Below are 12,328 nucleotides of genomic sequence, written 5' to 3'. Positions count from 1 at the left end.
CTGGATCCTGGGCACCTCCCACAGTACTCCTGAAGTCCAAGTAACCTGCTTGGGTGGTGGAGGGACAGAAGGTGATGAGAAGTAAACAATTGGGACCTCACACTGTACTGTTGTGGAATCATAAGTTAACGTCATAACTGGACTGCTCTCCCTGGTGGAATGGCAGAGCACGGCATAGGCGTTTTCAAGGGTCCCTTCCTGAACTGGCTGAGGGTGCCAAAGACAGGTCAAGAACACTGTCTCCCAGTGGATGATAGGTATGTATTCCCTATATCGTACAGTACAGATGTGACAATGGGAATGGGTTATGCACAAGTCTCTGGGCAGGGTTTGGAAGAAACAATGGTAAGTTCGCATTCAAGTTCCCCAGGAGCAGGATTTGAACATATAGGTGTGAGAACCCACACTTTCTGGTGCATTAGTCCCGGTCCCGAGTTGCAACTTGGAATGCCACATGTCGGCAACTTGTGGTAGAAGCACCCTTCTTTCCGCTATCTGTCCTATCCTTGGTGTTGTACATTATTAGCTGAAGTACATTTCAGTTTATTTTTCTAACAATTGTCTTTGTACAATGCTATGGTGGTGTTGCACGTAACTAATCATTGTCCTTAATTTTTACCAGATTGCTCCCCACACAAACTTATTTGGTGCAACATTCATGGAGATGGGTTGCAAGTAATCAATGTTCATCTCCCAATATTAATAATAATCTATCTGTGTGCCTGCAATTTTATGTCATCAGCTCCTTGCCACATCTTGTAACTTTGGAAGGAGGGTTTCTTCCCTCTTAACTTGTAACTGCAACAGTGGGAGGGAATTTCACTCCTCATGTCATGGAGATGTTTTTCACTTAGTTTCTATAACTTTGGGTGTGAAGGTGTGAGTTTAATAAAATAAGGATCATCATATTTTGTAGATCAGAAGGAATCATTCAAAATAATAAATGTTCTGGTGCAATATGTATTCCCAGAAATAGCTATTTTTCCTCTTTGTATTCATTTTTTTCCATTACACTGTGATGAATCATCTTCCGGGGCACAAGTGGTTCAGGAATGAATATCTGTTTCTAAACCATCAATCAGATCCACACCTCTAGTATACCAGAATGGATCCCAACAGATTGGAAACACAAGTCAATTATAAACCTCCTTGTCCAATGTTGTTAACGTGGATGGAATGGCAGGGTTATCTCCGAAAGGTTGTGGATCGTTGGTGAGTTGCAACACAGCAAAACTAAAATGATTAGCCAATGAATGATAAAAGGGACTGCTCAGTCAAGGTTTAATAAAAAAAAATCTACTTCATTATTATTACAACAGACAGTTCTAGCACACTACAAAATACATCTCACCCTGTAAAGGAATGCAGAGGACAGACAGTATCAATGAAGAAAAAGGATGCACTCTGGATATTGACAGGAAGGTAGTCAGTAAAGTAATTAATCACAATAGTTCAAGGACACTTGGTTCCAACACAAAGGGAGCAATGGGTCATAGGAATTTCACTAGGGACCTTTGGAGAAGGACCAGGGAGACAGAACCACAATGTACCGTGTGCAGTAGATGTTTCAGTGCTGAACAGGGATGAGTCAGTTTCAGGGCACTTTGCAGCTTCTGCAACAGTTCAAGATGGGAGACAGATGCAGGTAGGCAGTTCGTCGAGCGAGGCTAGACTGACGGGTGCAGGCTGGCCTACACAGTGGCTCGGCATCAAGAATCGTCAATATGCTGGTTGGCAGTTTGGAAGCACTGTTCAGGGCGTCTCAGATGGCTTTAGCGACTGCAGCATAACAATAGTCAGCAATGCAGTCAATTTCTAACTTGAGGGGCTCCACTGGCTCGAACATGTCCTTTAAGGTAGATGTCAGTACATGTTTGTCGATGCACTCCTCCTAGCTTCTTCAAGGGGCTCATGTCATCCTTTAAGGCAGATGGCACAACGATGAGGAGAGTGTTGCAGGCAGCTGGCTTGTCCTTGGTTTGGTTCAGAGACTCTCTGGCACTTCCGACTTTGGAAGCTTGCTGCAGAGCCTAGCAGGCCATGCTGTGTGCTGGCTGGGTACCAGTTCTGGAGCTGCCTGAGGGTCCTCAGGGTTCTGTATCTCCCTCTGTTCACAGATAGATGTTTAGGGGAGGGATCTTGCTTCCCTCTTGGAGGTCCTGGTCTTCCTTTACTGGAAGAAGATATAAGGCAGACTACCTTCAGCCAGGGTGCGATGCTGAGTTCTTCTTTCTTCAGATGATCTTCCCAAAAGAGGGGTTCAACCCTCTTTTAAAGCGAAATGGGCCACAGTGATTGGTGTAGGCTAGGCCTACATTAATGAATGAATCCTGGGTCCCCATCAACAATCTCCTGTATGCATGAGGTCAAAACCAGAGTGCTTTGCAACAGAAAAGGTAAAGGGGTGAAAACATGTACTATTAAGTCCCACCCATCTTCCTATCTGTTTTGGATCAAAGGGTCTCACTAGTTAATGAAACTCTCTGTGGTTCCTGTTTAAAGCAGCAGGTCTCCCTTGAATTTGCAGCGAGAACAGACATTCTGTCTCCATCAAACAAAATACTTGCACCTTCTCCAGGGATGACTACTGTAAACACCCAGCACCAGACATGTTCTTTTACTGTCCATTGATACTAAGGGCAGCACCTGGCTTCAGGTGGAGACAGTGCATATCAAAGGTTGTTGGGGTTTCCTGTCTCCTTTGTTAACCTCTGCAGCAAGGGTGCATGTAGGCCTGTTTGAAGTATCATATATTAGTATGCTAATTAAGTTAACTGATGTCACTATTCTTCAGGGCTCAACAATAGGACAGGGCTGATCCATGGACGTTTTTATAGTTAATTAGGATGGCCATGGTAAGAGGTAGGTTTTGCTCTTCCGCTTCTGAGATGACTTGGTGTACTCTTAGTTGTCATATCCCAACTAAATATGACAGTGGGGACTGCACCTGTAGGCTGTGTCCACCGAGAGTACACAGGTCTAGGTGTATGTCATGAGCTGAACATAGAAAAAGGTGTGAAGATTAGTCCCACACATTTTCCGGAGGTTGATCTACCATCATTCAATTTCATAAAAAAAAAAAATTAAAAAAACAGGCGAGCACACACCCGCCATGCAGATGGTTACATTCCTTACATACACCCCAGGCAAATTTTAAATTGGTAGGACCTTTCTTTCAAAAGATATTATTTTTTATGTGATTACATTTTTTTATTTCAAATGCACACAAATAACTTGTTCTTCACTTTGACAAAAATTGTAAGCGAAAATGCTAATTTTGTCCTGAAGAAGATGTCACTGTCAAATGTTATTTTCCATTTTACTGAGAAATGATGCTCATCTTGACTTTGATTTGAACGACTAGGGCCTCAAAAAAACGGATTTAACAAGCCTTGCTCAGTATGTGCTCAGTATGTGATTTCAACTTAAATAAAAATGACATCCAGCTTTTATATCGCAATTGATGCCAGAGCCCAGCCTCTAAGCACAGGACCAGCAATCAAACCCACACTTACTTCCATGGCAACAATGTATGCTCCTGACACTCATTGAAGTAGAGACGTATCTCATTATCTGGGGTTCTATGAAAATAATTATTATGGCTGGGGCTGCTGGGGTGAGGTGAATCCAGTTACTTGTGCAAGCATGTTGCATAGCATGTTAAATAAAATGTTGTGTTGTTCAAAATTAGGTATAATGAATAGCAAGCTACAATATTTGAAAATGAATAAAAGGTCATTTTCTATTAGAATTCACAAATACACCTTTTCATTTATAATTGCAGAATCACATGAGTTCACCATTAAAAATAAAGGAATACAGTTTAAAATTACAGATATACTTTCAATTCACATGGCTCCACATTAAATGAAAATGCCTCATTATCCTTTTACCCAGACAAAGGGCCTTAGTGACATAATTTCCCCACAAAGTCTAACAAACATTGACAAAGCCAATATTTCTGGTGTTCACTGGTGTTCTTTGCATGATAAAGTTAATAGAGAGAGAGAGTGACAGCACACATAGAGAGAGAGAGCAGAAACAGAGCGAGAAACAGAGAGATAGAGAGAGGAAGTGATAAATTAATAGCACAGAGAAAGAGAGTGTTAGAGAAGAGACAGAGAAAGGGACTTGAGGAAGAGAGTAGAGAGAGTGCGACTGTGCACAGAGAGAGAGAGTAAGAGAGTGACAGCATACAGAGAGTGACAGCACACTTAGCAAGAGAGAGCACACAGAGTAACAGCAAAGAGAGAGAACACACATATAGTGACAGTCCAGAGAGAGAAAGAGAGAGCACACAGAGAACTGATAGATCAGAAATGAATATCGAGGCTTAGTACCACCAAAAATTGAATCCGCCAGTCACAAAGTCAAAGTTATGAATATAACTTTATTCTCTACAGATACAAATATCAAAGCAGATAGCTATCTGGCTCCCAAGTGCCTTGCAGTGTGTACAAGCAGACACAGTGAGGGGTTAGAGTACTGGTCATCACAAAGCATGTAGTATTTATACACAGTCCTGGTCATTGCTCAGCCCTTCTACAAACAAATAAGTCACACATTTGGGCCTGTGTCTAGTTCACAGGACGAATATAATACTATTAGTTTACACTTTTGACATGTTGTCCTATAATTGGAGATTCAATGCTGATGTTGGTTCTCCAGCTCAAGTTAAGCCCAGTTTCAAGAAACAAATTCAATAGTTTATTGCAAAGGCACATGGTTTTAGTTTGTCTGCCATTCAGTTCTGATTTTTCTATATGGCTGAACCTATTGATGCAGACACCACTTGAATTGAGGTTCACTGTGGCTTCCTTACATGTACAATACTGGCACACTTTGTTGTATTCAGCTGTGTAGATCTTACCTTGTTTCTTGTGCTTTGGGATAAGCCTGTTCCAAGAGATGCATAAAGGATTTCTTCCAAAACACACGGCTGTAGTTGCTTTGCTTTGAGTTTTGTTGTTTGAAAGAGGATGAGTCTGTAGGCACAGATAACACTTTGAATGGGAGTCATTTTGAATACAAGGTCCAATATTCATAATCAGGCGGTATTTAAATAAATATGGTTTAACAGAACGAGTGACAGTATACAGAAAGAGAGTGACAGCGAAAGAGTGACAGTGTACAGAGAAAGAGAGTGACGGCACATAGAGTTAGAAAAGTGACATTGCACAAAGAGAGTGACAAGAGAGAGAGTGGGAGAGAAGTCACATTAGAGAGAGGGAGAGTGACATATAAAGATGGGTCTAAAACAAAATGTTTTAGGGGCTGCCATCAACATCTATTTCCTGTGCACTGCTGTGTGTGGGGGTCAGTCTATATGTGTAGTTGTACACCTCATTCCACAAGGGTTGTGCGTGTCGCCTACTCTGTTCAACATTTTTATGTTACAACTGCTTGTACAACTGCACAGGGAAGGCATTATATATGCCAACTACACAGATGACATGCAATGCCTGATCCCCCTTATTGGGAACCACACCACTGGCTCACTCTCCATCACGACCATGTATGGCCAGTTTTTAAATCTGGATGTGTATTAATGGTCTCACTCTCAACAACTCGAAGACTGAGTTGATGGTTATGGGTTATTCTGTGCAACCCTAGAAGTTAGTCCCAGAATATCAGAGCTTTAACATTTCTAGCTGTACCATCTCTACCCAAACCAAAGTCAAGACATTAGGAGTTACTCTTGACCAAGAGCTGAACATGAAGGCCCACGTTTCAGGTAACTCTTATAATCTTAAAGTGTTTGCTCAGCTAAGACCATTCCTTATCTCCATCAACTGTGCCACTATCGCATGACCCATAATAGGAGCTAAACTCGATAAATGCTCCAGCCTCCTGATGGGCATTGCTAAAGGCAAATTGATGCAGTTACTGGTTATTCAGAATAATGCCGTCCACATCGTTATGGGACTCCATAGATCAGATGATGTATCCACAGCTCGCACTGCTATTCATTGGCTCCTGATCAGCAGCAGAATGATGTTCAGAGTTAACTGCATCACACACAACTGTCTGTATGATGATAGCCCCAAGTACTTCTCAAACTGTTGAATATGGCTATTTAGCCATAGGGTTTTAAGTTCCAACAATTTCTGCCTGTTATACATACAATGGGCTAGGCTATCTACTGTTGCTCAAGGGTCCTTTCCCTATGGAGCTCCTGGGATCTGGAATGCATTGCCTCCTGATTTGTTGAGTGGACGTCTTTTTGATCGTGCCTCAGTGATTGAGACATGCTGCTTTTTATGTAAAGCAGGGTTGGGCCAGTGAGGCTTCTTTGATTATACTAAGGCTACCAGTTTACTTCTTACCTGAGAGTTCAAGGCCGTCTGTCTGGCATTCAGATCTCCCAGTTGCCCAATTCTTCTAGTCCGACATCCTTTGCTAATGCACTGTTAAGATCTTCATTGTTAGGCATAAAAGGTGGGCGCACTCAATAATGTTAACCAGCACCAGGCTCACTTTTCCACCTTTCACAATAGGGAAGCAAGCGACTGGTCCTCATTATGCGTCTGGCGGTAATCGTGCCGGCGCTACCGGCGGGTTGCCGCTGGACCCATAAATATTTACCAGCTCCTGACTTCCTGGTACCAACGGGAGAGTACAACCATGGGGGGCCGGGAAAATCAGGCGCTGGTAAAATGTTGTTCCCCATTCCCATAGAGTCCCACAAGACTCTATGGGAATGGGGATACAGAAGCACCGGCACTGTCTTAACGGTGCCGGTGCTTCTGTTACGGGTCTGTCTATCATGGCCACCTTACCCGGCAGGGTCAGACCTGTCGGGCATGGCAGCTCCAGCAGGCAGACCTGTAACATGCCAGTAAGGAAACAACAGTGCCAGTGAGCTTACTGGCACCCTTGTTTCCGGACCGGCAGGATCAGAATGAGGTCAACTGTCTGTGAATGAGTCAGGCGTGCCCACAAAATGTTGTACCTTGTAGACAGAGCACCAACGTATTGTCTCAAGTACGGCCACATTGGTGTCAGGCAAAGCAGTTTGTCCATTTCTTATGTGATGAAGTCATGGAGTCTTACACTAAGTAATATGGTTTCACCAACAATTGAGATGCAGAAAGTATGGGATCCAGAACGCAAAGATAAGCAGAAGTGAGAGAACTTTCTATAAATATACATAATTGAATGTCTACTTCATGGAAGAATGCAAACATTCAAATTTCAATGACTTCAAAGAAGGAAAACCTGAAGTAGTTACTTTGTTCAAACTAAAACAAGTTCAAGAATTCCTGCAAGGAATGTTAGCATTATTTTTAAAATTGCTCTCTAAGTATAACAGAAACCATTCCAACATGGCCAGTGCTAGAGAACCATGCTCTTCAGCCGCATCTGCTTCAATATCTTGCCGGAGGTTGTGACAGCTCATGAAATAACTCTGAAATATCTGCCAACACTGTGCGATAAACGATATCAAGGTGGCGGTGTGTTGTGAAATCTCCAAGTGAAATATAGCCCGGTCATTCATGCTGTTCTTCGTAAACCTTGCTCCACAAATGACTCAAAAATAAATAGGGACACCGTACAGAAGTAGGTGATCTGCCGCTGAGGGGAGGAGGCAGAGGGAGCTCTTTGGTGGCCTAGCCAGTGCCCGGAAACAAATCAATGCACAACTGGTACTTGGGCCATTTAATGCTGTAACTTCAGCCAGTTGTCCTGCCACAAAGAGAGTCTGCCCAGTACTCCCCTTTCTCTCTCTTTGTTTTACCTGCATGAATGTTTTGGCATATAGGTGGTGCTAGCGCAAACAAATACACCAAAACCAAAAAAAATAGCAATTGAGTGAAAGATTCCATCTCCTCTGTAAGCATTGTCCATTCAAGATGTTCTTCGCTTGTATTAATACAGCTTGTAGTTTCTTTCCAATCACCTATATCTCCAGCAGTTGTTCAATTTGTATTCTGGTTTTCTCGTATAGTGGTCGTTGGTTTTGAAGTGTAGGGAAAAACCTCAGTCTAAGATTGACTGCAACCTCAATAAGAGCAAGTTAAGCTTTATGTATGTACGTGTCAACTGCTGAATAGCATTCTTTGACGCCATCATCAGAAATAAGAACAATGCATTGAAAAGGAACTTTCGGTCGCTGTTTTCAATGAAGGCAGGTCCAAAAAAAGGAGCTTGGAAAGACTGCATAAATAGCTCAGTGAATTAAGACAAAATGTATAGAACAGTGTGGAGCACTAGGTCACACGTTTTAATTACTGTGGGGCGGGGGGATCCACCTTCCACCACCAACTTTTAAACAGCGGTACATAACGTTTGTAAAAATAGGGAGCAATGTATACACAATGCTGTTACTCTTTATACTTCCTCCCTCTTCCTCCATTCCACACTGGGTCCTCCTCAACCCCTCCCCATCCATTTCCCTCTCCCTTCTGCCACCATGATTCCTTGTCCCGAGTGATTGGCACAGAGTACACCCTCACAACATCACCCCCTCACTTATCTCCTTTGATCTGTTTAGGGTTCTTCCACCAATCGTAGCATCCCTTTCACTTTCCTGTGCGGCTGGCATTTGTCAGTTTATTTCAAAACTTCATCAGGTTCTGGAGCCACTGAATTTGCTCCTTTTTCTACTTCACCTGAGCGTTGTTGCTGCTCATTTTCCATCCGCCTTCGGCTCTTTTCCGGGGGGCCTCAGCACCCGTTTAAAGTGCATAGCTTTCCATGTTACTTCCCGACAGTCCCTATAAGCAGTCACCATTGTGCCTTTTATCTCTGTTCCGTTTAGCAGTATGACAGCATATCTCAAGTCCACCTTCCTTTGATTGTCGCTGCTTCAATAGCACTTCTTTTCCAAAGTGAACTCCTTTATGTTGGCTCCTCGTCTTAGATTTGTTCTCTGGCTTGTAGCTTGATCTGTGCATCCCACTTCAAAAACGTCTTCATCTTCCTCTCTTCCACTTCGGCGACTCCAGAGTAAGCGTGCTCCTGATTGATAAGGTATCATGAGCTCTGCTGAGGTTTTCCCTGTGGCGTCATGTGCTGTATTTCTGGAGTGCCTCAGCATCCTGTATATTGCTTGTGGGGCGGACAATTTTTCAATTGCTGCCTTTTGGAGCATTTGCATCATTGACAACATAAATGTATTGACCATGCCGGTAGCTTGTGGCCAGAGCAGGCTAATCTTCTGATCTTGTAATCACATATAGGGCCACATTCCAAGTACGGTGGTAGGGCGTTAATGGCACCGGTAATGATGCTGGTGCCGTTAACCCCCTACCACTGCATTCCGAGGTCCCTTAGCGGGAGCCGCTAAGGGACCAAGGAGCTAATAACGGGCCTGCTATAACGATGTCAAATTTTAGATGCTTATGCCATGAGCGTGATGCAGATATTCAGCCAGCTTACACGTGTACATATGCAAGGAACCGCAAGAAGCTAAGAAAATTGTGAGGCTTGCTAAAGCTTAATAGTAAAATAGAGTGCGGCAAGCACCACCTATTCATATCTACCTCAAGAAAAGAACTATATATAAGTATACTTCTACAATGCACAAGAGCAGAATTGACCAAAGGTTACTTAAGGTCTCACAAGGAGAGCTTTGCAGCAGGAAAATTGAGAATTAAGGACAGACAAAAACTCAGACGAAGAGTCATGCCAAGAAGCCAAGGTCATACCAGCTGAAGTAGGCCAATAGTTGATATATTTAATGAAGTTGATATATTTAATGAAGAGAAGAACAGAGTATCCTATTCTGATAGGTCAAGATAAGCCATGGGAGGCAGATGGCTGACAAAATTAAATCAAATGCATGAATTACATGGAGAATAAGATGACTTTCACGGTGTCAGAATCACGTGACCGAGCCAGCAGATGGGATGAAACTTTCACACCTACGCATGGAATTGTGACATGCCCAGGCGCCTTCACTTTTCCAAACCAAGAGCAGTCTCAAGGCCAAGATACAAAGAAATAATTGACACATGACCACTGAAGTAATGATTGATTGTTGCAATAATTGGAGGGAAACTGGGGGAGCGGACAAGCTCCCTGCACCTAGCCGGCTATTCTCTATGCTGCTAGGCTGGCGGAAAAGTATGAGTGTGGTTGATGCCAACCCAATCATAGTGGACCAAGTAATCTAGGGTCCTATAGTTAATAGAACCAATGAGATGTTGTACTTTTAGTGATTTCTACGGCAGTCTTTTTGAAGGAAGGGCTCAGATGCCCCACCTGACACTGTTTATTCAATCCCCTCTCTTTGTTACCATATACAGATATAGTACCTATATTAAAGTTACTTTCCTATTACCAAAAGAATTGCATGCAACATTTTAAGTAGTACACATCAGTCATGAAGAGTTTTCAGTATAAAAGATGTGTTTTTTATGAATTCGTTGGAGTTGTGAAGCGAGACGGAAGATGAAGCGATTTCTGATGTTCATGAACTCCCCGTTTTTGTACTTGTCATTAAACGGACTCCCTTTGCCAAACTATTGAGTTGTCTTTATTGATTTAATGCAAGAGTATTAGTCTGCATGCCCATCCATCTCACGGGTGCTGCTACTCATCTTAAAGTGCTATTGGGCAACCCCCAGCTTTATGGGCCAGTTGGGGTCCTAGTGCACCCTTGGTAGCAGAGAGAGGATGGTTTATTGACTATCGATTAGAGAAGACTCCCATTGACTGTCGACATAAGTAACTCTAGGTCCTCAGCAATATCACAAGTCCTTTGCCATCCTGCTAATTAGGCCAAGAAGCTCCCCGTAGATAGTGGCTAGATTAAATTATAAAATCTGCAGTTGAGGTCTGAAGGAACCCGTGTTTTCACCCACAAATCCCTTCCCACTTCTACAAGCATTCTTCTGGAAGAAAAGCAGGAGAGGCGGTGACGGAGGCGGTGATCCCAAGGACGGAGGCGGTGATCCCAAGGATCCAGAGAGGATAAACATGCGAACGGTGAGTGAAAAAAGACTAAATGATTTGGCAAAAAGTTTCATGCCTTAGAACACGTAAGGGAACACAAAAAAAAAATCAGAAGCAGAGTAGAATGTATATATATATATATATATATATATATATATATATATATATATATATATATATATTCAGTGAAAAACTTTGTTAAAGGGACGTTATGGTTAAGTTGCGCTACTAAAAACCTATGAAATTCAGTGAAAAAAACTTTGTTAAAGGGGCGTTATGGTTAAGTTGCGCTACTAAAAACCTATGAAATTCAGTGAAAAAAACTTTGTTAAAGGGACGTTATGGTTAAGTTGCGCTACTAAAAACCTATGAAATTCAGTGAAAAAACTTTGTTAAAGGGACGTTATGGTTCCAAGTAAAACCGAAAAACCCTTGAAATTCGCCAGTTATGGTAAGCTAAGCAACCATAACTCGCGCCACCACCGTGCACTGCTAAGACTAACACCCAGGACATCAAAGATGACATCACAAATGTCATTGATGACATCACTGATGACATCACATGTCTGGCTCACTATTTTTTCTTTTGCTGACATATCTAGGCCACATGGTTTTCTTCAGTAACAGTCAGAAACTAAGAATTTTATTTTATTTGTAGACATATCCTTTTAGTAGGTTCTTACAGTAATTCCCTTAGAGTACAGTCACATCATATGAAACATATACATATGGGAAAACACAAGCTTGAAAGACAGCAATCCTTTTTGTGCATAAAGATAATCACTAGACTTATGAGCACTTTCTGATAGTTCTGTTGTTTTTTTTATGGCTGTACTTTCCCTGTATATGGTCATATTTGTATACATTGTACTCACACTACTTTCCTTAGGGTCCAATCACATCAAGTGATACATATACATAGGGTAAATAGCAGCTTTGAAACAGAGCAATCATTTATTTGCATGAAACTAATCAGTTAAATTATGAATTGTTTCTGCTACTACTTGTGCTTTTTTGCTAACTTCACTTTCCCTGTATATACCCGTACTGGTATGTGTTCTTGTGTCTGTGTTTTGTCTATAGTAATGCAATTATGTAATACATGGGTTTTATTAGCTACTTATTACATATTTCACAGTACACAAAAATCTATTAAGAAAACAATTATCATTTCATTATTCAACATATTAACATTACGAATATCATACCTTCATCTTGTACGCTGCACACAATGTTATGTTTCTGTATGGGTAGCTTAGTATACTAGATAGAACCCCATAATAGGATGCTATTTATATCAATGCATCGTTCAATGCACTTATTAGGGTATATTTCTTGCAATGATTCTTGACACTTTTTTCGCAACATAATAAGAATCCCTTCTACACATATTCCATGACAAGTACATACACATGTGATGTCATCAGTG

This window comes from Ambystoma mexicanum, chromosome 11 (genome assembly GCF_040938575.1).
Source record: "Ambystoma mexicanum isolate Mex_15411 chromosome 11, UKY_AmexF1_1, whole genome shotgun sequence".
NCBI lineage: Eukaryota > Metazoa > Chordata > Amphibia > Caudata > Ambystomatidae > Ambystoma > Ambystoma mexicanum.
Note: the sequence above shows the minus strand (reverse complement) of the source record.